The sequence below is a fragment of the Micromys minutus genome (genome assembly GCF_963924665.1).
Source record: "Micromys minutus genome assembly, chromosome: 22".
NCBI lineage: Eukaryota > Metazoa > Chordata > Mammalia > Rodentia > Muridae > Micromys > Micromys minutus.
Genome location: NC_137957.1, coordinates 8312750 through 8338015, shown reverse-complemented (window position 1 = coordinate 8338015; position 25266 = coordinate 8312750).

Genomic DNA, 25266 nt, shown 5'->3' with positions numbered 1-25266 from the left:
GGAGTTAGCTCAGGTGGCTTCACTGCCTCTCCTGCAGTTAGCTCTCATGCTTCTTCATTTCCCCAGCCTGCAGAGCCCAGTCACCTTCTTGCTTGTGTGTCACTGCATTTCTGCACCTTTTAGGATCTGTGTCCCCAGCACCCACTGCCATCTCTTTCTTCAGAGCCTTTTCGGTTGTCTGTGAGAGACTCGATATAGAGTGGACCTGAGCTCGTAGATCTGTGTGAATCTGTTCTTTGCTCTTCCTAATTTGACATTCAGTATTCTGTTTCTCATCGTTGACAGATGACTACACAGAGAAAAATAGGGAAAATTGCCAATAATACAGGGTTAGGAACAATAATCATTTCCTATAAAAAATGGAGGAGAGACAAAGGTGACAAACATCCTTATTAGCACAGTGGAGTGACTGGAGGTGACGTCTCAGAATCAGAGAGAAACACAGGTGACAGTGGGCTCAGAAGGATTATATTCTCTAGACCTTCCATTGTTGAGTTATCCACCTATTCTATAAAGAGTAAACAAACAACTTTTATTTTTCTAATCTTTCAAAATATTTTTTTCAAAATACCATCCGTCATATGTTCATCTACACAAAAGTCTTTCAACACATTAACGTGGAATCAATTTGCATTTTCAACTACTTTTCTGCTCTACCAGGGGAGCTTCATTTTTGAGAAGTCAAGAGTCAAGTAACACAAGGGGGTCTTCCTGTTGAAGTGGTTACTTTCAGTCTTGGGATTTTCTTGTGTGAACGTTGAACTCTCCCTTCTCCAGATTCATATGGAATATGAAGAAGGGTAGGAAGTAAGAAATGTGGAGCAAATCGATTAATATTTGATCAATGTAGCAAAGATACAGGCAGCATGAAAGAGAGCCACCCAGGAGTGGAAGGCCTCTAGCTGGTTGTTTTGCTCTCTTTTTGGTGGCCTTTCTGGTAGATCTTAGAGATTAAGTCTTGCTTTTCCAGATAAAGAGGAAATGAAAGGGATTTCACTCAGCGAGAAGACATAGTATCATGGCGGGGACAGGATTTGGCCCACGCAGAGGAAGATGGAAATCTGGGAGAGCCTCAGAGAACAGGGTGAAAGGTAGGTGCTGGGAAAGCATAATTCATACTAGCTGGCGAAAGACTTCAAACTCAGTGCTTCATTCTACAATATAAATACATCTAGATGGTCTACCACGTGTTCTGAACTAGGTAAGTGAGAGTCTTGAACCCAGGGCAAGGAAGCTTAGAACCCCTGCATGTTGTGAAAGAAATGTGGCTGTGCTCCTTCATGGGAGGGGGGTTGCCTAGTGTTTGTCACCATAACTCTGTGATTTTACTGTGTTGGTTACTGGGACACAACGTTTATTAGACTGTAACTCTGAGGAGGTATTTAGGGTTTTCTACGGGAGACCAGTTAGAGGACTGTGACAATAGCAAACAACGATTTTGTTTTGTTTTAAGGAATTTAAAAGGACAGTGGTGGGAGGTAGAGAAAGGCTACATCTGGGTTTGGCTTGGGAGTGTGCGCTGGCTGGTTTTGTGTCAACGTGACACAAGCTGGCGTTATCACAGAGAAAGGAGCCTCAGTTGGGGAAATGCCTCCATGAGATCCAGCTGTAAGGCATTTTCTCAACTAGTGATCAAGGAGGGAGGCCCAGCCCATTGTGGGTGGTGCCATCCCTGGGCTGGTAGACCCGGGTTCTATAAGAAAGCAGACTGAGCAAGCCAGGGAAAGCAAGCCAGTAAGTGACATCCCTCCATGGCTTCTGCATCAGCTCCTGCTTCCTGACCTGCTTGGGTTCCAGTCCTGACTTCCTTTGGTGATGAACAGCAATGTGGAAGTGTAAGCTGAATAAACCCTTTCCTCCCCAATTTGCTTCTTGGTCATGATGTTTGTGCAGGAATAGAAACCCTGACTGAGACAGGGTACAATTTTGAAAGAGAATTAGCAGAATTTCTAGTTAAAAGTGGGTTGCCTGCAGAAAAAAAAAAAAAAAAAAAAAGGACAAGTACAGAGAACCCTCCCAAAGCTACCAGAGTGGAAGACGGTGAGTGACAGCCACAGGTGACAGAGGAGGACAGGCTGCTTAGAAAGCTACAGAGTTAGCATCTGACTCCAGGAGGCTGGCTACTGGTCTTCTGGGGCTTCTGGGTGTGAACTATCCTAATCCTCATAGCTTTCTCTCCCCGTCCATCTGTTTCCCTTCACTTTTCTTGACTCAAGAGCTTTGGTAAAGTGGGAAACAGGGATAAACCGAGGACACGATCCGTGTTCGTGGAAATATTTTGCAAGCCCTAGTCCTCAAATCCTGACTATTGCAAGTAGAAAATGGCCATGACCTGTGGTGCCTGGCCTACATCATGTAGGACACCATGGCTCTCTGATCGTCTGGTCTAACTGTTGAGATTCACTGTTGGTTGGGCAGAGTGGTGCTGCCACCACCAAATGTCCGAACGCATGTTACTCAGCAGCTACAGACACAAAGCTGCTTCACAGGCACAAATGGACGTGTTCTCAGATCAGGAGGGGTCTGCCCCAGACATTTTCTCTGCCTTTGAAAATTTCAACATATACAAACCATTAATTTTCCAAGCATCCTCACATTGTAAACGTACTACCATGTCAATATGATTACAACAAAGGTGAAGGGCATCCATGTTTAATGTCTGTTTTTGCCCTTTCTTGCCTTTAATATGGTTTCCGCATAATTTGTGCCATATTTCAAAGCCAGATTAAGTGTGGTTTCATCTGTACACAGTTCTTTAATTCTGTTTGTTTCCTCAACAATACATGCATATATGCACACATACACACACAGAAATAAACACATACATACACACACATACACATTCATACATACACACACTCACACACATACATACACACCCATATATTTGCACACACATACATATATACACATACACATAGACATGTACATATACACACAAAGACACACAGACACATACATACACATATACATACAAATATACACACCTACACATACATACATGCACATACACACAGACACATGTATACACACATACACAAACACACAAACACTTACACACATACACACATACATACAAACATATACACACACACACAATGTTCCCTGAATTTATCTATTTTTTCCTCCTTGAGTTTGCTTCTTACTTCATACATGTTCTTCTGTTGTAGGAAATGCAATGACGCTTCCTTTTGTGAAGTCTGGCAATCTCCCCTCCCTCAATGCAGAATGAACTAGAGGAGATGAAAGTCAGACTCCCTTTGATGCTAATGTCGCAGGACTTGAACAGTGGAGTGGGTAAATGTTTATCACTGAATGATTAGCAGCCAACAGCATTGAAGAAGTGATCGTCTGCTCAGCCGACATAATAAGGTCAGGATAGAAAGCAGACTTCAGGTTGTACTTGCCAATAAATTGCTCAGGTTCCCTGGAGCTTTGGTAGACAAGGAGGCCACGCTCCCATCTGACCTCAGTGGGAAAGATCTATTGAGACATCACATAAGAGAGGGTCATGGCAGCTCATTCAGCTCCTATCCCTGAGCTGCTCTGTATTGTCAAGAGATCATCACTCACCAAATACTCATCAGGCAACTGGCTCTGTTGCTCAGCACCAAAATGTCCACACAGGAAATGAACACACGGCGCCTGCCTTCACAGAATCCCAGAGGTGTAGCAGCCTGCGACCTACACAATCGTACACCAGTAGTGGGAGAGTAATGATTCGTATGATATGAGCTCATGACTGTAGTTTTTAAAAAAGAGCATTTCTATCAACTGTCTCCCTGATTGCCCAGTATGAAGATGTTTAAATGAATTCTAGTTGACAGGAAAGGAACCGCTTCACGACATTGTTGTCTGATGAAACTACCCATCCATTCATTCATTGGACAAATGTTTGTGGTTCTGATACAGCCTCAGCTATACATTAGACACTACAGAGGTAATACTGAGCAAAATAATCTAAAACCGGTATAAAAATTAACCAAATAACCACACCTCAAGTAGGGAGTTAAATTACGATGAGTTAGATTATTCCAATTATTTTGCTTAAATTCCATACCCATCAAACTTCTAAATGTGTTTTTCTTCCGTGTGCTGACTTCCTTAATGAGGCAGAATCACATTAACACTGATATGAATATTACATTCTGGTTTTTCTCACTCCATTAATGAGGGAGCTTACCAGTACCAGTCAGTCTTGGTAGGGGAAGTTATGCACCAGTTCAGAGCCCAGCCACCTGTAAGTTAAACCAGTCACTGCAGTTCTTCTGTTTGAATAGAAAAGCGGAGTTTCATCAGGACTATTTTGATCTCAGTCATCAGTCATATTCAGAAACTAAAACCCATTAATATTAGAAAATATTCTTTCCAGCATCAAATTCTTACGGCCTTAAAAAGTCATTAAATCATATGCTTTGTACTAACACAGCTTCAATCCCATTTGGTTGAAATGTCATTTTTTTTATACTTTTAACATATATTTAGTTATTTCCGTGCTGGTTTTACTCCTGTACAGATTTGCATTAGATTAACTCTAATGTAATTTAGGAGGGGTCCTGTCTGTGTGGTGCCTGCCGTCACCGCCTTATCTAAAACACAGCCTAGAGTCAGTTACTGTTCCCAACGGCATCTTATCCTAAAACAGTGCTGCTTTATTGGAAAGGGTGTTATATAAAAGGGAAAGTCCCCCCCACACACTGAAGATCACAGAATTGACATGGTTTCTTTGGGTCAGAGAGCGTCCCTCCTGGTCTTGGGGCAGCCTCTGCCACAGTTTCTTTTCCTCTGGACAGTGCTCCCCTTGAACGGAGCAAGTTCTGCTTGCCTGCCATCTGGTCATGTGACCCTGAACTGCTAACTTCTGCTTCCAGAAGGTCATAGTTCCCTTTTGTGACTGACTTACTGGCTTGCAATAGGCACAAAAAGTGCCTCATAAGCTATTCTACCTACCAATGACACCGAGGACAGTAAAAGCATCCAGAGTAACAAAAACAGAAAATAGATTCTGCCCCCACAGTACAATCCTATGCCTCCAATGACTTCAGTATCCCTGGATGAGCCATCTAGTTATTTAATCACCTCCCATCCCCTCATTTGTACAATCAGGTTTACAGTGACTTACTTGGGCAATAGATAGATGACAGGTAGATAGATGACTGATAGATAGGATAAGAAACAAATAATCACATAGATAATATATAAAGGTTCCCTAAGTATTAGGCTCTTGCATATCATTCATATATATATATATATAATTTTACACACACACACACACACACACACACACACACATACACACACACACACACACACACACACACACAATCTAAAATGGCTCTAGATCTTTTGCACACAGAAGCCCAGCCATCATGGAAAGGAGAAAGTACTGTAATCCTTCCATACCTTTCCCACAAACAATTCCTCTTCCTGCCGTTCTCCCATCAGGATCCCGGGGCACCTTACTGCCCACTGAACCCTGGGCTCTCTCCTGCCTTCCGGCAGCCCTGACCGGAATCACCAAAGCTGCTTTCTAATCTGCAATGTAAGTGCTTCGGCTTTGGCTTTTGCTAGTGATCACTGCTCCCGCATCTGTGTTTACTTAAAACCCATGGCTAAGGTAATTAGCTGGCAGCTGGCAAAGCTTAAAATAATAATGTATCTGACATTTTAGGTATCTCTTTCCTGGAAATCATCCCCCCCCCACTTCATTTTATTTACACAGTCAACAGACAGCACTGGTGTAACATCCCTACATGGAACGTAATTAGGATTCATTTGTATCTCAGATATTTACTTTTTAAAGTCTGACTGGGTTAAAAAAATAACCGTTTTTACACCTAGCATGATTTTTTAAAATTGTGATTTTTATTTATTCGCCAAACAATTGTGGAACGTTGCTATGCACAGGGCCCTAGGTGTAAGTGCTAGGGTCATGAATAAAGGTATGAAATCCTGCTTCTCTTGGGGACATTGAGTGGCGGATATAAAGAATCACTCGTGGACATCCATGAACGTCGTCTTGAGAAAGAAAGCTGTGGGTGTGGCTTCTGGGCAATGCTCAGGATCTAGATGAGCGCCCCTCTAGAAGAAGCAATGTGAGCATAAGTCTGAGGGCTACATAACCTTAATGTAACCCTCTTTGTTGACAATTTAAACTTAGATGAAGCGAACCAGGCCTCAAAAGCACGATATTTAATCTGCAAGCATAGGTGTAATCGGAAACCACACCCACTGGGCATCCTGGGATTCATCTCTCTTTAATGTTTATCACTCACCACCTCTCAACCCATTCCAGTCCTACTGTAAAAAGTCTTGGGTATATCCACAGGGGCTCTAGAGTCACCGAGGACCCCCACAGCCCCCATGTACCTATTGTTTTATTATTTAATTGAGGCAGATCCCCCCCATAAAGGCAAATCTTCATTGCTAATTTGACTGGATTTAAGTCATAAGGAGGACCCCTTCTGAATGTCTGTGAGAGTGTTTGCAGACGTTGAACTCAGTGATAAGATCCACCCTGAATGTGCGCAGGATGATCTTAGGGAGTAGGATCCCAGACTTGCTGAAAGCCTGGAGGGAGTTGGGGGGAGGGGAGGAGACTGGGGGGGGTAAGAGGATGGGGTCAGTTGAAAGTTGGAGTTGATCTCTGCTTCTTGACTTTAAACACAATGTGGCCAGCTGTTTCCTACACCGACCTCACCTTCAGTTCCCTGACTGACGGCATCCTACAGAACACAGCTAAAATAAACACACCCTTGCTTACTTGGCTATGTCAGTTACTTTGTAACTAACACAGAAAATGGCTAGAGCCAGCAGGGCTGGGCTGTTGCTTGTAAGGAACATGATCAAGATGGCCTTAGGTTGTGGTTTGCAGGGAGTGATGGAACAGTTTGTAGCTTCAGGACAGAATGAACTTAAGGGGCCATTTAGGTAGCAGTTTGGAAGGGCAGAGCAGGAAGAGAAATATACATAGTAGATCCGGATAATGAGGTTTCAGAGGGAACCTACGATTGAATGTTACATTCTGACAAAGAATCTGATTGCACCCTGCCTCTGCCCTGAGACTTTAACTGAAACAGAATTCAAAAGTAACAAAGTCATTTGCTGGAGCAGATTTCAAGACAGGTTAACATCCGGACTGTGGTATACCAGTTACCACTTGTTGCTTAGTCAGATCTATAGGAAAAGTGTAAAGAGAGACAGGAAAATGTAGATGTGCTGAGGAAGGGAATGTAAGTAAGCTTCAGGATACAGACTAGGCAGACACGAGGAAGCAGCTGCAATTGCTAACACTCTGAGCCTCAAAGAATACCACGGAAGAAACCTGATGATCTAAAGCAGAATGACAGGAAAGGCATTCCAAATGCAAGACACCCCCCAACACACATCAAAGATTTCGGCTTGAGAATATGCAAATTAATTTGAAGGTTGAGAATCCCTGCTCAGAATACCACTGGAGATGTTGCCTGCTTGAGGCCAGTCTTTTAGAGAAGCATTTCCAAAAGTCAGCATCAAGTTGCATTTGAGCAACTACAGCCGACTGCAGAAGGGGACAGCCTCCATCTCAAACCGACAAGGCTAAGTCACAGGACCATCCCTGTGCTCTCTGGGGAAATGCAGGATAAAAAGTCTCTGGGGTCTTCAAGGCTCCAGGAAGCCGCTGAAGATAAGGATTCCCTGCACCGAGGCTGCCAGAGTGAGCCGACAGGTGAACACTCAGTTACCGTCAAACTCCGGGCTGTTGGAAATGCCTAGGCAGTGGGGTATGCACTGCGGGAAGGGGTTGTGCCAAGAGAAATGCTGGATGTACCACAGGCAGGTAGAACTAGAGAGGTAGAGCCAGCCAAACCCATTTGAATCCACAGCATGGACAATGAGCTGTAGGGTTTGATGCTTGCCCTATGCGGGTTTCTATTGCTTTGGTCTGCTCTTTCCTCGACAGGGCTTTTCTTGTGGACTAGGTAGGGATGTTTATCATGTGCCATTATGGAAATACGTGACTTGGTGTTTTGATTTCTCAGAAGCTCACAGTTAAGAGATTGTTGTGAATTTTGGAAGAGAATTTGGACTTTGGCCTCTAAGTCAATGTTTAAACTGCTAAGTTCTGGGGGACTGATAGACACAAACTCAATGCCTTTTGTCTTATGAAATGGCTGTGAGCCATGGAGTACCTGGATATAATGCTACGGTTAGACATGATAAGCTTATCTGTCAAGGTGACAGCGGGTGGACTTGTGACAGCTTCACTGCCAAGTTGGCCATATTTGAAATTCCTTAGGAGACATACCTCCACATATGCCTCTGAGGACATTTCCAGAGAGACAGAAATGAGTGGATGATTCATGCCACGCGTGGGCAGCATCATCCCATGGCTGAAGACCCAGACCTAATAAAGAGGGTGAAAAGATGAAGCTGTGATGGTGAATTTTCATGCCAACCGGACTAGATTTAGAAAGACTATGGAAGCAGTCTGTCTTTATGAATGTGTTTCCAGTAAGGCTTAACTATAGTGAAAAACACATCCTGGGTGTGAAGTACACTGTCCCACCACAAACACAAAGAAGAAAGTGGGTGAGCATCTCTCCCTCTCTCTCTCTATCTCTCTCTCTCTCTCTCTCTCTGGGTGTGTGTGCGTCTGTGTGTCTGTGTGTCTCTGTCTCTCTCTGTGTGTCTGTCTCTGTCTGTCTCTCTCACTCTGGGTTTTGACTCTGGATGACATCATACATACAGGGACACCTGCCTCATGTCCCTGTGTCTTCATTACTACAATGCACTACTTATTTTCTTCTTAAAGGATGACCCAAAGCGATACCCCGTTCCCTTGCATTGCCCTGTCAAATGTTCTATCACATAAATGATAAAGGTGACGGACACATCTCATTCTTAGCTCTGTGACGAATCTCATACCTGACCCTGTCGAGCCTGGTGAGGGGAACCCATAGCAGGAGAAGAAGGCAAAGGAAAATGAAACTTCTTATCATGCCAGTCCAACTGTATTATCTTACAGCCCTCCAATGATGTCTGTGTATCTTAAAGGTTATTTATACCCCAGTGTTCTAAATTAAGTCTCTGGGGGAAGGAAGCAACTTGGTGCTAAGATCTAAAACACAAAATAGGTAATAAAGTCCTTTATTCCTGTGCCAAAAAAGATACACTTTTTTTTCAGAAAAGAGCAAAAAAGGAATATCTGTGGAGCAACTCCACCAAAGAAGCAGGGAGGTGGGGGGGGGGGCTGGTAACATGTCTGCGCTCACATAAGTCATATACCAAAATATAACAGTTCTCTCGATGGCTTAGGAGGGGTAAGTGTGCACAATAAAATCTTACCAGGAAAAAGATTACCTAAGGGGTAGAAGTCACACTGCTACATAGTTGCAGAGGGACCTGAATGGTGACACCGGCAGATGGGCAACTCTATAGGAGAACTTCCGTGCCCCCGGTGAGTTGATACATCTGATGTGTCATTTCTAGTCCTCAGCTGATCCTGAGCCCTAATTGCCTAATGACGATCATGAGAGGAGTCCATACGTTCTGCCCGTTCCCCTCACTGAGCATCAGTGGTTTTCTAAGTGGCACAATTATTCAAATTTGACACTACTTAAAGTTTGTCACTGAACAGTTTAAGTATTCGCCATCATATTGAGATTGTGGGGGGGAAATGAAAGGGGGAAGAAGAGGGAGAAGAGAGGGAGATTTTCTTCCAGAAGTTATTAATAGATTTGGGACCACAGCTGACGTCCCACGGTAGAGCTTCTTCTGTGTGGTCCCCACCCATACCTCCCATACCTGCACAGATTCTAAATCAATCTATCACAGCTTTAGGCCCTTGTCTGGGTCTTCAGGAATCTGCATTCCTATCATGACTTGAATCTTACCCAGGAAGCTGGCATTGGTTTAGCTGGTCTAGCATAATGCCCTGGTGCACAGGTAAATGTTGGACACGTAAGATACACTTAGTGTGTATCTGCTAAGCCAATTAGGGCTGGTGTTATGTGATCACGATGATGATGTCAGAAAGCTACACCCATAAGTCCTCACCAACAGGAACTGAACAAGGGCAGTGATGACAGACACTCAGAGTGGATGGAGAAAAGCCCACAAGGCCCCAACTCTACACAGAGAAGTAGGGAAAGTGGAGAGTGAGAGAAAAAGCCTTCTCCAGGGAAGAGGCACCAACAGGTGAACTAGCAGCAAATGGTCAGCCCTGGAAGAATAAATATTAATAACATTACACAGACTGAGAAGATTATATTTAAAGATATATAACACGTGCATGCACATATATTCATGTATATGCATGTAACATAACATATACATCATATACATATACACATACACATACACTCACACACTTGTAACACATACATGCATATGATAGTGAGTAATAGGCATTGTGTGTAAAAAAGATCAAGGATGGGTAGATGGAAGAACTCAAAATTAGAAGAGAAAATTTTGAATTGATTTCTGTTTCTGCTCTAAAAATAAAGGGTTAGCCTTTTGCTCACACCGCGACTAGACCCTCTTTTCTATGCCCTTCAGTTGTCCCATAAAAAGCCACCTCTGAGAACCTGCAGATACTAGACTCTAGAATATGCTGGAAGCTACCCACAAGGGTACAACAGTGCAAAAGAACCCGCCCATCTGAAGAACCTAGAATAATTCAGCAGATCTCCAGGTTACATCTCATCAAAAGTCCTTTTTCCAGTGGCAGCGTTCTCCTGTCCCTGTAACTCTCAACCCGGGTCAAAACTCAATAAAGCATGAGATGAGGTGGCACCGTGCCGTCCACTGCTGTCCCCGGGAGGCACCGCGCCATCCACTGCTGTCCCCGGGCGGCAGCACGCCGTCCACTGCTATTCTCCAAGAGCGGCTTCTCCTCCATTTTGCCCTCCACCCACACCGTATGGCTCTGAAGTTCTCAAAGGCATTCTCAGAAAAACTTGTCAATACAGCCAAGAGACAGGGGACCATCCACTAACTGGAGCCACTGAGATCTTAAGAGATGCCCATACAACTGTCCGTGTGATCCTGAGAGAAGTGTTTTCCGGCCCAAACCTCAGCTCGCACGGGGAGAACATGGAATCAAAAGCATCCATTCTGCAGGGAGGTTTTGAGGCTCCAGGGGATATCGTGGCATAGTTCTCGTGGGCTTCCGTGACAGAATGCCATGAACTGTATGGCTTCGGTGCCGTCGGTGATAAGCAGTGACTTCTGGTAACTCAGGAGGCTGGGAAACCCAGGAAGGTGCCCGGAAAAGTGTTAAGGGACAAGATCCGGTTTTGCAGATTGGCATCTTCTTGTCATGTGTCAGCGACCCATGAGGAGGAGCAAGCCCTCTGTCTCTTCATACAGGGCACACATGCCGTCCACGAGGACTCCACTGGCTTCACACATCTGACCCAAAGGCTCCACCTCCTCACATCTTGTGCTGGGATCGCAGTGCATACATTTAACAGCAACTCGGTCAGTCTACAGCACATGGGTAAGGCCTCTGCTAAACTGAATGTGGTTAATAAATGATCAGAACTAAGACGTAAATATTTTTTTTTTACCATGAACCAAGCGTTCTCAACATTGATACACCCTTCATTATAATCAAAATAGTAAGATGTTAGCATTCCCACCTTATAAAGCAGTAAAATTTAAAATGGGGGCTGTTAACAAATGCTAATAACTTACTAGCGATTTATCGTTCTCGATAAACGTTCAGAAATTCGCACGTCCGAGAAACTCAAGTACAGCCTTCAGCCTTGTTATGGCTGCCTCTCCTCGGGTCTCTAGAAAGAAGCACCTCAGTATCGCTGGCTCAGAAGGAGTCCAGTAACACAGCCCTGGGAAGGTTGCTCCCACGGTCTCTGCCTTTCCTGCGACAGGTACAATGGCATTTCCGGGAACTAGGGGTCGGTCTGTCTTTAATCCTCTAACCGTGTCAGACATTTCCACACTCAACGTGGTAACCGCGTTAAGCTACAATTTTCCTTTAAGAACTGTATTTATTTATTTACTTGTTTTACTTGTTTTATGTGTATGAGTGTTGTCTACAAAATGTCCCGTGAACCACATACATGCAGTGCCCATGGAGGCCAGAGGAGGGTGCAGGATCCCCTGGAACTGGAGTTACAATCAGAAGCCACCACGTAGATGCCAGGAATCAATCCTGGGTCCTCTGAAAGAGTAGCTAGTGCCCCTAACCACTGAGCCATCTCTCCACCCTGGTTACAGTTTTCTGATACTGACCACCCACAACTCTCCTCTACAAGGTTCAGTATCACATGATTTCTAACATCAGGAAGGCTATAATCTCAGTATAAAGGTTAGAAAAAAATGAAATTTAATTTTAAATAAAACAACCATTTTAGGAGGACGACTAGGGCATAGGTATTGGTAGCCAGAATGCAGATCCGACGGTTCCTCGTAGATCTTTCCTCTGCTCTCCTGCGCAGAACCGTAGGCAGGCAGCAGAAGCTCACCTGCTTAACCAAAGAGCCCAGTATCTATGGCGACGTTAGGTAACGACCTCATAGGGTTGTCGGCATGGCAGTCAGTTCTGAAACCAGGAGCACATAAAGACCCCACACAGTCGTCAGACAACGTTCCTCACGGTACCGGGCTGAATGCCGAACCAGACCTGAATATTTTCTCCTTACATGCTTGCATCATACTAAAGACACACGGTGACTTGACTAATATGTAGATGCCTCACATCCAGAGAAATACACAATTCAGACATGTCTGTCACTGATCAATTTCCACGCCTCATATACATACACATTAAATGCACATACACATTAAATGATACCCGGACCAGCTCTTTTTTCTTATAACTCTTTCTCACAACTACACTGGGTCCCAAAAGAATAAATTTCTGTTGAACGTCGTCACCCCATTTGCAATTACGTTTTAATATGTTTGTTCTGTTCTGTGAATTTTAATTAGTTTATTGCAAACCTAGTTGCTATAATTGACCCATCACAATTTAAACATTTTCATCAGTTTTTCTTCTTTCTTCACACAGATGAGTTATTAATAATTGCTGTCTGAGAAGCTCAGGATTAAATGCTGCCATTGTGGGGTAGGTGACAGTTGAAAGGGTAAATGCCTCAGACACAGCCTGGCCCACCTGATCCTGATTAAGAAGAGCTTCATTGAGGGTATCTCAGTGACCTGGGGTCTATGATCTAAATGCCAGGTCTGTTAGCAAGAAACTGGGATCCTAAAATGTGAGGGAAGTTGGGGAGCAGAATTTCACAAATGTCATCAGAGTTGGGAAGTATATGGAAGAGATCGGGAGCACTTGGAAATACTCTTCTTCATCCTCTGTTCTTGTCATTTGGACTTAAAGATTCAGGCTGAAGAGGTGGATCATCGGTTAAGAGCACCAACTGCTCTTCCAGAGGTCCTGAGTTCAAATCCCAGCAACCACATGGTGGCTCACAACAATCTGTAATGAGATCTGATGCCCTCTTTCGGTGTGTCTGAAGACAGCTACAGTGTAGTTATATATAATAAATAAATAAAATCTTTTACAAAAAAGAAAGAAGGAAGGAAGGAAAGATAGAATCACCCATGTGAACTTATAGGTTCTTGTTGGGTAGGATTACCTCCTTTTAACCCACTCTTGATGTTTAATTGGACAGCAAATCCTGACACTTCCCCCTCGACCAATGTTCTCTCTGCCTAATGTCTCTACAGTTCCTCTCCAAAGTCAGGTTCTCAGTTTCTGTTGCCTGGGTTATGTCATTGGACGGCCACTGTCTGCCCACCTGTGATTTCTGCCCCTTCCGATTGTCTAGACACGACACTACCTAGTTGATCAAGATCATCAAATAAGCCTAACAGTGACTCACCTGTAACCCCAATTCTTGGGAGGCTGAGGCAGGAGGATCATGAGTTTGAAGCTAGCTGGAGCTACATAAGGAGATTCTGCCTCAAAACAAAAAAGCAAAAATCACTAAAGGTTCTTCAGAGCCTGCAAATTCGGTAGGTAGGTCTTTGAACTAATGATCATCTCTGCACATACATACATATAAGCCTGTTCTGGAAATAGCCCCACTTGACTTTACAGTGAGCATTACACATACACCTGCTGTAACTGCAGGTCATCTGCTTTCTTTAATTGACCACATAGAAATGATGCAGATCAGGGTTGGAGAGAAATCTCAGTGGTTAAGGCCACTGGCTGCTCTTGCGGAAGATGTGGGTTCAGTTCCCAGTTCCCACTTGGGGGCTCACAGCCATCCAGAACTCCAGTTCGAGATGATCCAGGGTCCTCTTCTGTCCTCCATGGATACCAGACACATACACGGTACTCATACACACATGCAGGCAAAACACTCATAAGCAGGAAATGAAAATATATAACAACATTTTTTTGGAAGAAAATGCATATCCTGGAAGAAAGAAGTTCAAGAATCAACCACTTATCCAACTATTTATGAAAAACTAGAGTTGGTTTTTAATGTATTTTCCAGATCATAAAAGAAGGAAATGTTTTACAACTCACACTTTGAACTCATACTCTGATTAAAATGCCATTTCCGTCTTGAATGTTACAGTCACTCTGGGTCTAAGATATCCAGAAGAGCTCTGATATAGAAAGCAAAGATAAGTAAACAAACAAAAGAACTGAGGAACGCCAGTGTGGCAATGCGGGCAAAGGAGCCATAGTTTTCCTGATGCCTTCTTAGCCATCCATGTGCTCCTGGCAAAGTGGTCTGTCCTCCTGTGTCCGTCAGTACGGTCTGCACATACACTGGTCAGAAAGAGTCACTGACTTCACCCTTCCGAGAGTCCCTCATGCTTACACTACTTCTGGAGACTACAAGATTTTCGGAACATAATCTATACCATTCTGCTTGGGATACGTCAGCAAAATGACATGTATACCGTGTTGATTAAACAACAAGCATCTATTGCTTATAGCTCTGGAAGCTGATAAGTCTGAAATCTGGATATCTGAGAACGTCCTCTGTTTAAGGATGACCTCATGCTCTCTGTGACCTCAAAGGACCTTCCCATGACATACCAGAGAAATGGAGATTTGGTGTCTCTCTTTTTATAAGGGTATTATTCCCATTGTGACATATAGCACTAACCCTGATTACCTCTCTAGGGCCCCACCTTCAACTACAGCCACACTGGAGATGAATGGGGACCTGAATATTTGACAGTGGGAAGAAAGAAACACATGTGTCCAGTCGGTAACACAACCCTTAACTTGTTTTAGGGAAGCAAGCTTAAACAGTGAGTTCATGTGAGTCAGTAGGTATTGCTTCCTCTGGGAAGGAACCCACCGTCCGAATGCTTTCTGTTTATCAACATTTATTTCAAGGGAAAGAGAGCACCCACCACACTCTTCTGAAAGAAGGAAAGCTCCTTGTGCCTTGGAGCCCAGATAAAAGCCCGCTAATCAATATAAGGACTTAGTCTCACTTGAAACAGAGATGGTCACTTGTCAACAGGGATAAAAAAGGAGTCATTCAGACAAAGTGTAAGTCAACATCCGCTGAATGCTGAGACAGGGCAGTAGAATTAAAATGATGTATGTTTCATGAAAGATGCTATGTTGAGGTTTGGTCTGTTGCTATGTATTGTGAGTAAGTGTGGGCTCCCAGGGCCTGGTTGCACCAAAGGAGAGAGTCTGCACAAAAACCCAAGTGACACTAGATGACCTTGCTCATACATTATTTCTGATTGGTGAATAAAGATGCCCACAGCTGGCCAGAACGAAGAGAGGCGGGGCTTGGGGGTTCCCAGAAGTCAAGAAGGCCATGACGGCTGGCCAAGGGGAGTTAAGAACAGCCCAGATGAAACATAATAAATAATAACCCAGGGTTACCAATGGGAAATAGATTTTAATAGACTAGAGGGTGGATATCTGCCCAACTTTAGTGCTGTTAAAACGCTTATTGCAAATAATAAAGGTTTTGTATCTCTTATCTGGGAACTGAGTGGTCAAAAGTAGGGGACAAGGGTAGAAAGCCCAGATTGAGACTATATTTTTCTATTACAATGTTACAAGTTTTTAATTAGATAAGAAAAGTCCCAGGTCAGGTATTGGTAATAAGTCTACCAGTGCTTCAGCTGGTAATAAATGGTATGTAGTGTGACCGGGGGACTCTAACAACTACAGATTAAATATTCAGCTTCTGGGCTTGCAGAGGACACCCGCCCTCCTGTCTCCTGAAGATACACCTCATATTACTAACTCCCTCTCCATGAAGCCAACCTGTCAAACCTCTTCATGAGCAAATTAGTCTCCACACTGCCTCTGAGCACACAAGTCCCTGCGTCTTTTTCCCCGAGTAAATCTATATTTATGAGGCTCTGACAGAGCGACACGGCACTGACGCGAAGTGATAGTGCTGAGAATCCCAACCTCCTGAGCCCCTCGCACTTCAATACAATTCCAAAGCTCTTTGGTTCAAGATTTTTAAAAAATATTGCTTGCACTTAAGTCTGTGCACTGCAGCCACACACGGTGCTCGTGGAGGTCACACGAGAGTGTCAGATACCCCAATACTGGAGTCAGGAATGGCTGGGAACCAAACTCTGGCACTTTGCAAGAACTTAAGTACTTTGAACTGCTGGGCCGGCCATCTCTCCAGCCCCCGACTCTGCTATCTTAATCAGTTGGCCGTACCTTGCCTAAAGGCGATATGTTTTAGTAATTGCTTATCCATCTATTCATGAACACTCTTGTTTTCTAGTACAGACGAAATCCTATCCTATTGTGACTTGTTCTTGAAATATAATAGCAAATAGTATGAAATCTAAAATAAGGCCCTCCGAGGGATACAGAGATGGCTCTGTGGTTAAGGGCAGTGGCCACTTTTATAGAGGATCCAGGCTTTCTTCCCATCCCCCACAAGGCAGCTCCTAACTAGCTGCTACTTCAGTGCCAGGGACTAGATGACCACCTCTAGCCTCTTCCAACACCATGCACGTGTGTGGTGCACACACATTCATCCGGGTAATTATACACAATAAATAGAAATACATTTAGGATGAATAAAAACATCAGTGCTAGATTGGATCCACTTGCTCAACGCAGGGCTCTCAACATTTATGAGAAATGGGATACAAACTGTAGAGTTCTGCCCACTTGTGGCAAATGCAAAGAGATTATCAGTGTCCACATTAAAAAAGAGTATGATGCTCACAGGGAACACAAGTATTGATCTTAGTACCAGAGAAGAATCATTCACCTGCACCCACATGAAGACCAGCCGTGAGAAAATGAACTCTACCACAGCCCGAGGGTGAATAGAGCTCAGTTCACCAAGTGGATTCCTTCACACCCTCACGCTAGACAGGGAATGCACAGGGGTATTAAGGAACAGCAACATTGCACATCTCTTTACTTCTCTGCAAACACAGACTGCCGGCGCTGCCCTCCCTGCCTACTCAGAGAATATGACTTGTCAGGAAAGACCCGGGACTGAAGGCATCGCCTGCTGCGGCTGTCAGCCAGGCTGGCCCCGAAGCAACCACTTCTGATTATCAGTCATGTTTTTCCTTCCCTGAGGTTGTCAGAAACAAAGAGGGTCAATTCATGGTCACCTCTGCCAAAATTGTTTTCCCTGCCAGTCAGAGATATGAAAGTCTGGAACGGGAAGCGGAGGCAGATATGCTTTCTTTATTTTCAAATTCAATCCTCTTAGAGGAAAATGCTATTAACAAAGGTGGTGGTGGGGGAATAGAAAAGGGGGATTCATTTAATAGTGCCCCAGGAAGGAACCCAGGCTGGATAATATAGCATGGGCGTTTGTATTCTGATAATTAATAGAAACGGCTACAGAGAGGTGGAAGCCACACAGAGGTCAGAGCAGCGGCTTATGTGTGTACTTGGCATGTCATGTTGGATGCCAGCATCTGGTGTTGGGGGAACTGTGGAGAAGCAAAGCTTTGGGTCTGAGACTAAGCACTGAATCAACAATGCTGGGCCCAAGTTACTGGCTTGAGTGTGACTCACTGCAGCGTGGTTAGATGTAGAAAGCCGTATCCCCTGAGCCCCGTTGAGAGAAATGAGGAGGAGGTAAGAGCACATGACTTAGGGCTGATGATGTGGAGCTCCAGGGATAGAGTATTACTAGCCCTCCCTTCCCAGGGAGGATGAAGGCGGTAAGAGGTGGAGAGAAAGTCGGAGATGACCCAGTACTTTTCCAAAGTGGTTTTGAAGTTGTATCACTGATGGAAATCCTAAAATGAGCCATGGATTCCAACCAAGCAGCACTGACCTTACAGTCTCTCAGGGGCTCTGGCTCAGGGAGAACCCATGTCACCTTTAGTGATCTTTACCAGCATCCCAGAAGTTACAAGAACTGTTAGCGGGGCTCTGTGTTTTCATTGTTCACTGATCCCCCTAATAGCGTAGCCAGCCTTGTGAGCAAGAACCATGGCATCAAAAATAGTGGCAGTAACCTAGACTGGGATCATCTGAACGTGAGGGAAACTGGCCCCAGCGTCGAGACATGAGTGCACAGAGGAAGTGGTGGGCAGTGCGATCTGATGGAGTGAGCGCCACAGTGCAGGGGCTAAGGATCAATGCAGAAAATAGTGGGAGCTTGAGATGGCTGCAGGAGAAACAGTGTCCTCAAGGGAGAATAGCTGTTGATGTGTGTGTGTGTGTGTGTGTGTGTGTGTGTGTCTGTCTGTCTGTCTGTCTGTCTGTCTGTCTTCCTATCCAAAACAAGAAAAAGACAAAAATCTAGACATCTTAAAGCACTGGGTGGGCACATAAGAATGCAGTGTAGTGAGCTGACAGAGTGGTGAAGAGTGAGTGATGTGTGCTCCTTCAGAGGATGGTTCAATTTCCTGTATCCATGTGGAAGCTCATAAACATCTATAACTCAGGCTTCAGGGAATCCAACGTCTTATCCTCACATTTGTAGGCACCATGGATACATGAAGGGCACAAACATATGTGCAGGCAAAACACCATATACATACAATAAAATAATGGTAAGGTTGTTTTGGTTAAGAATTGTAGCTCTGGGGGGGAGTAGGGAGTAGAAAGATAAGTTTGTAGTGTGTTGAGATGAAATGTTAAGCATCTGAATCAAACGAGCTTTGGAGAAACGTTAACAAGTACCCGGGGACCACTCTGATACCCCTGATATTTTAAAGCTTTAATATCAGATTTCCTGAAGGGAAAAAGTGAATCAAAATATGTTTTTTAAATGTACTAGGATCTATCTAAGACAAGGTTATATTTGATATAAAATGCCAGTAAAGAGAAAGATGGCTGTAGGCTCCAAGAATCAGTTGAGATGATCAGTTGAGATGATGACCCTCAATTCATGATGACCCACAACTGATGATGACCTACAATTCATGATGACCCACAATTGATGATGACCTACAATTCATGATGACCCACAACTGATGATGACCTACAATTCATGATGACCCACAACTGATGATGACCTACAACTGATGATGACCCACAACTGATGATGACCTACAATTCATGATGACCCACAATTGATGATGACCTACAATTCATGATGACCCACAATTGATGATGACCATAATTGATGACCCACAACCGAAGATGGCCCATAATTAACTGATGACCCATAATTGCCCTTTGTATGTCATTGGGAAGACAAGGTTCATATTAATAATAAAATCTGTAACCTTTCTCTGATGCTGTAATCATGTGGCAACACTGACTTCAAGTGTGAGGTTCATGATCACAGCTAAACACAAATGAAGTAGAAACAATAATTTCGGAGCGAAAACCACTCTCCTGAGCATTGTCCCTCTTACTTTTCTCATGGCAATTTAACAAATTGTTAGTGACCATCATGTTCAAAGTGATCAGAAATACCAGATGGAGTCCTTCTGGGAAGACACACATAGTGGTGGGGAAATGGCCAAAACTGGACATTTTCGTACTCAACAAATTGTGACCACATAAAGCAAACAGAATCAAATCGACTTAGTTGGTAGTGACCTGGATTTCAAGACTCCGAGACTCCAAGTTATGAGGAATGGGAATTAAGTTTGTGTAATTAATTCTAACTTCTAGGGCAAATTGGAGCCATGTAGAGTTGCCCTTATGAAAAAAAAAAAAAAAAAAAAAAGGATGTGGAAAGCAAATTAAAAATACCAATCTCACAGTGCGGATCCACACACCTGGCAGAGATCCCTCTGCCCTCCCCTTACAGGAGGCGTCCGGCTACCTTCTTGTTCTCCTTGTGAAATGGTACAGAGAGGCTCAACGGTTTGCTGGTATAATTAACGTGGCCATGTCCTCATTCTGTGTCCAGTTAGGAACTCACCCATTCTCCATCGACACACATGGCGTCTGGATGCCTGAACATGCTCAAATAGTCTGCCTTTCATTAACCCATCTCGTCTCCATGGCGACGCCTGTACTCACAGATGCAGGGCAGTACAATCATAGTTCGTCTATGTTTCTTTTCCTGAGGCTGTGACAAATAATCTGACAGAAACCATTTAAGAGAGAAGAGGTTATCTTAGCTCATGGCTCAAGGTACAGTCCATCCCCAAAGGGAAGCGAAGGTAACCGGAGTTTGAGGCAACAAGCCACACCACAGCCACACCACAGCCACACCACAGCCACACCACAGCCACACCACAGCCACACCACAGCCACACCACAGCCACACCACAGCCACACCACAGCCACACCACAGCCACACCACAGCCACACCACAGCCACACACAGCCCAAACGGGACACAGAAAGCAGCAAACACCTCTGCTCACAGCCTTTTCTCCGATCATGCAAGACATGATTCCAGCCAGAGAACGGTATACACAGTGGGTGAGTCTTCCCATCCCAGCCAGTGTCATCAGGACCGTTCCCCAGAGGAGAACCTCTCTTCCAGGTGACAGTGCTAACCAGCCATCACAGAGCTCCAAAATGCACATGTGACAGAACGGCACAAAGCCACCAAGACTACCCAAGTGTTTTGATGTGAAAACATGTAACTTCCTTGCCATGGAGAAGAAGAACACGCCAGAGCAGATGCACCTGGACCGGGCAGGCCCATTCCCTGCAGACCCCGTTTTACAAAAGAACTTTTTATTAGTTCCCTCGGAGTCTCCTGCAACTGTGAGTTTTGATCACATTCACTTCCTGCCCCCTCCTAAAAAATACCTTTCGGTGAAAACTATGGCATTCATCTACAAGCAGAAGTTCTGGGAACATAAATTCGCTTTATTCCCTTGTTCCCCTTTCTGGTGTAAATCTTTGATTGCAGGAGGAAAAAACAATAGTGAAAAGGCTTTACTTTGAGTCTCTGAGGTAATTACATTTGACCTGAATGGCTTATAGAACACACTGTGTGTGACCTTTGGCAAACTACTTTTTGGGACTGTTTTCTGTAAACAAGGTGGTGATGCTGACTGTCTGCACCATACTCAGTTATTACAACCAGCACTGTGGTAAGAACCTCAAATGCACCAGAGCACCCAGCTCTTCCATGGAGATGCTTCGTGACCAGTGCAAGATCACAGGATCCAGACATGGAAGATAATATTGTTAAATGCGAATCCTGGGCAGGTAATGTCGCTGTCCTCTAATAGTGGCTGGCATGCTTGGGCTTAGGAAATCGTGATGGTTCTGACTGTTAGATACGAGGAGAGTAGTCAGATGTTTCTATTCCTATGAGTTTCCTAAGTTAAGTCTGATAGTGACAAGCTAAGACAGAAGGAATCCATATGGAATCCTTACAGGAAAAATGAGCACTAAGGGAGAACAGACATGGCATATCCCGGCACTGGACGGCAGGGGCAGGCAGGTCTCTGAGTTTGAGGCCAACCAAGTATACAAAGTGAGTTCCAGAATGTCCAGGACTACACAGAGAAACCCTGTCTCAAAAAAAAAAAAAAAAAAAAAAAAAAAACCAAGCAAAACACAAAACAAACAAAAACAACAGAAACCACAAAAACAAAGCAAAGAATGAATGAATGAATTAGAAGCTTGCCAAGCTCTCATTCTTCACATCTGTCCTATACAGACACCAAGTCAGAATGAGCTAGCTCGAGGCAGAATGGGCTAGCCCACCTCAGGCACAAGCATGAGAAATCTGGGTGTGCCCCTTGTGCCCCTGGTGTGGATAGTATGATGTTGGTCCGCCAAAATGGCTTTCAAAGTTAGAACGAGGCTGGCCACTGGCCAGACTTAATTACTGCACCGGTGTCCATCAGAAACTTGGCCAGGGTGAACAGACGGAGAGGAAAGAGAAACATCGTGAGCAACGTTGGGACCCTTTGGGACAGTGACATGTCTCCTCGGCCTGGAGACACTGCTGGAAAGAGATGAGCAAGCCCTGTCACCGGGAAGACAACCGTTTCTCTTCAGCCAGCAGATGGTCTCCCTGTCCTCCCACGCAGGCTGCCCACCGCCCCCTTTTATAAGTTTGCTCTTCCACTTCCCTTGGGCTATGCTTCTCTCTGGCTGTCACAACAGGAAGTCAGACATTAATAAAAACACATAAAATCTATAGAAGTAAAAATTGATATTTTAATATATCGAAAATATTTAGAGAGCCAAAACTAAAAATATAAAGGAAGAAAACAGTGTTAGGCACACAAACCACAATTCAAAAGATCAAAGATTTCAACTCGGAATGTTAATCAAACAGTTGAGACTTCGAACCGAAGACAAATTTTCACTGAGCTTAAAGGACAACTTCTCAAATTGTGCCATTCCATGTATTTCCCAAAATTAGCAAATTTCAGCTACCAGTAGTAGTTCGTAAGTGCCTTGTTCCCCAACAGAGAAGTGCTGTTTTATTGTCAGTGTCCTTTGGTCCTATATAAGTCAACAAACCAGCAAACAAATAAAAGGAAAAGTACCAAGAATACAATTGGCAATTCAAGTAACTTTCCAGAAGATGAGTTTCCGATGTCTCCTATCACATCCAACCTCTAACCGGCTCATTAGCACGCATGCTCAGTACTGTCCTATGCGAGATACAAGCTCTTAGGTTTGCTTGAGTAAAATTATGTTTATGAATATAAATATAAATGAGATCTAGATTGGTGATTTAGGATGGTAGGATATATATATATATATATATATATATATATAGTAATATAATATATAGTATTATATAATTTATAAAAAGATACATCTCCATTGTAATTTCTGATATCCTAAGCTTTTTTCTTTATTTTTCTATAAATACTTACTCATGCAATTTAATTTACCTCCATGAGCCTGGGCTTTAACCTGCAAGCATCCTTCAAAAGCACAGAAGTAAATCATCACACTCTGTGCTGATACCGCATGTCAGATTCCTCCTCCTGTCAAAGACATTTCCCAAGGATCCGCCTGGTAGCCTGGTATTTGCAGGTGACTGCTTTATCCTTCAACGTTCTGAATCGTTTCGTCCCGCGTCCCTCATCCTATTACCGTGATTTTGCTCTCGGCGTCTCCTTCCTGAGGAGACCTGGTTTGTCAACGCAGCTCTTCCTGGCAAGGTCATTCGCTTCAGAAAGTTTAAAAGGCCATAACTGCAAACTGGGGACTTTCATCCTGAAGGAACGCACCCTTTCCGCAGTTACAGCTCCAGCCAACCCGGGCTGCTCTTCTTTCTTTTCTTTTTTAGAAACAATTTTGTTGTCTTGCTCTTAATCTTACTGCCGGAGAAATCTCAACATCTCTCTCAAGCCATGGAGTAAACTCCTCAAGGCCATTTCTTCTTCCTGTCCCCTCCACGTGACGTGTGTGCTCATCACAACCATATCCTGCCATTTAATTTCATTTTGTGACTAAATGGCCAGTAATGTCTGACAGAGATCTCATGTTTCAAATCTCAGATTAGCTAGGGGTAAGAATGTTTTGGATAATGGTTTTGTTCAAGTCAAAAATAGTAGAGAGCAGATTCCAAAGTAAAAACAACGAGGTGTTGCAGTACCCTGACTCTGTGCCCCTGTCCTCTGCAATGCTTTTCTAGGCTACAAATAGCATCGATCTTGTCTCTAAACATACTGTGCCAGGCCCCAAATCATCTGTGTTTAGTGTCCTTTCATTTGATTCTGCAGTCAATACAACCATCACAGACTTGGTTAAATGAACACCCCTAGGCTCTTTCATGCTAGTCATGGCCACATGACTCCTGCAGCCACCCCAAGAACATTCATTATTCATGACCCCACCTGTAGAAGGAAAAGGTGCTATTTTCCTGGTGTCTTTTTAGAGGATATCTTTAGAGTTGTAGACATATTACTATGACCATCCAGAAACACGTCTAGTAGTATCGGACACTACGGAGCCATTTTATACCCTGAAGATGAGAGGGGGGCAAACATAGTGTGTCCTAGTACCAGCAAGCCTAACCCTACATCAGCTATGCTAATTCCACAGCAAGTAGGGTTCATTCAAATGAATAATTATGAAGTGATTGCTCTACCTGCTTAGCCATGTAAAGTATACGAAGACAATGTTCCAATCTCTAAAAAGATTTTGTAGGCCGTGGCACCATCTGTGTGAAACAGTGTCATTTACAATGCATCTGCTGAAGCAAAATAGTACAGATTTAAGAATGAAAGCTCTAAAAAGTGCCTTTGTCTCTCTTCAATGTAGAAACAGTATTTCCATGCTGATGAGTTTATGGAGCACATAACCTACTTGAGTCCACTCTACTTGACTTCCACAATAAGGACATGAAATTAGCTAGCTCCTCCCAGACTGTGTCTGTCTACTTACAGCAACATGCTGAACAGAGGAGAGATCATAAAAAGAAACTTAATTGAGAAAAACCTAAGACAATATAAACAAGAGAAATATGTAGCTAGAAAACTATTTGTTATAAACACATCTGTGTTCATGTTGAAATAATTATTCATATATAAACTGTGTAGGTGTTATTTATGGATTACTTGAAAGTTTGTCCTCACTGGGGACTTGTAATCTCCCCAGCTGAGCATACCTGGAACAGACTAGATCTTGGTTTGAGATCTTCACATCTTGTAGGCCATCTTCTTTATTCTTCACCCCAAGTATTCACATCTTGACTTAAAAGTCCCCCTTACTTTATTGTTATGTCCTATAAATCTCTTTTCTGAACAGGATGCCAAATAGTTTACCCTAAGTGAAGATCATCTTGTTCCCATTAAATAAAAAAGACACATTTTTGTCTTCTTTGGGTAGAAGAGGCAAGACTAACCTGACATAGGATTTGGAAAATACTGTCTTTCTGGGCTGTTGGTTCTCGTTAAAATGCTGTGTTGTAACGATCTGTCACCTTTACAATGACCAAGGCACTGAGCACTCTAAGCTTCT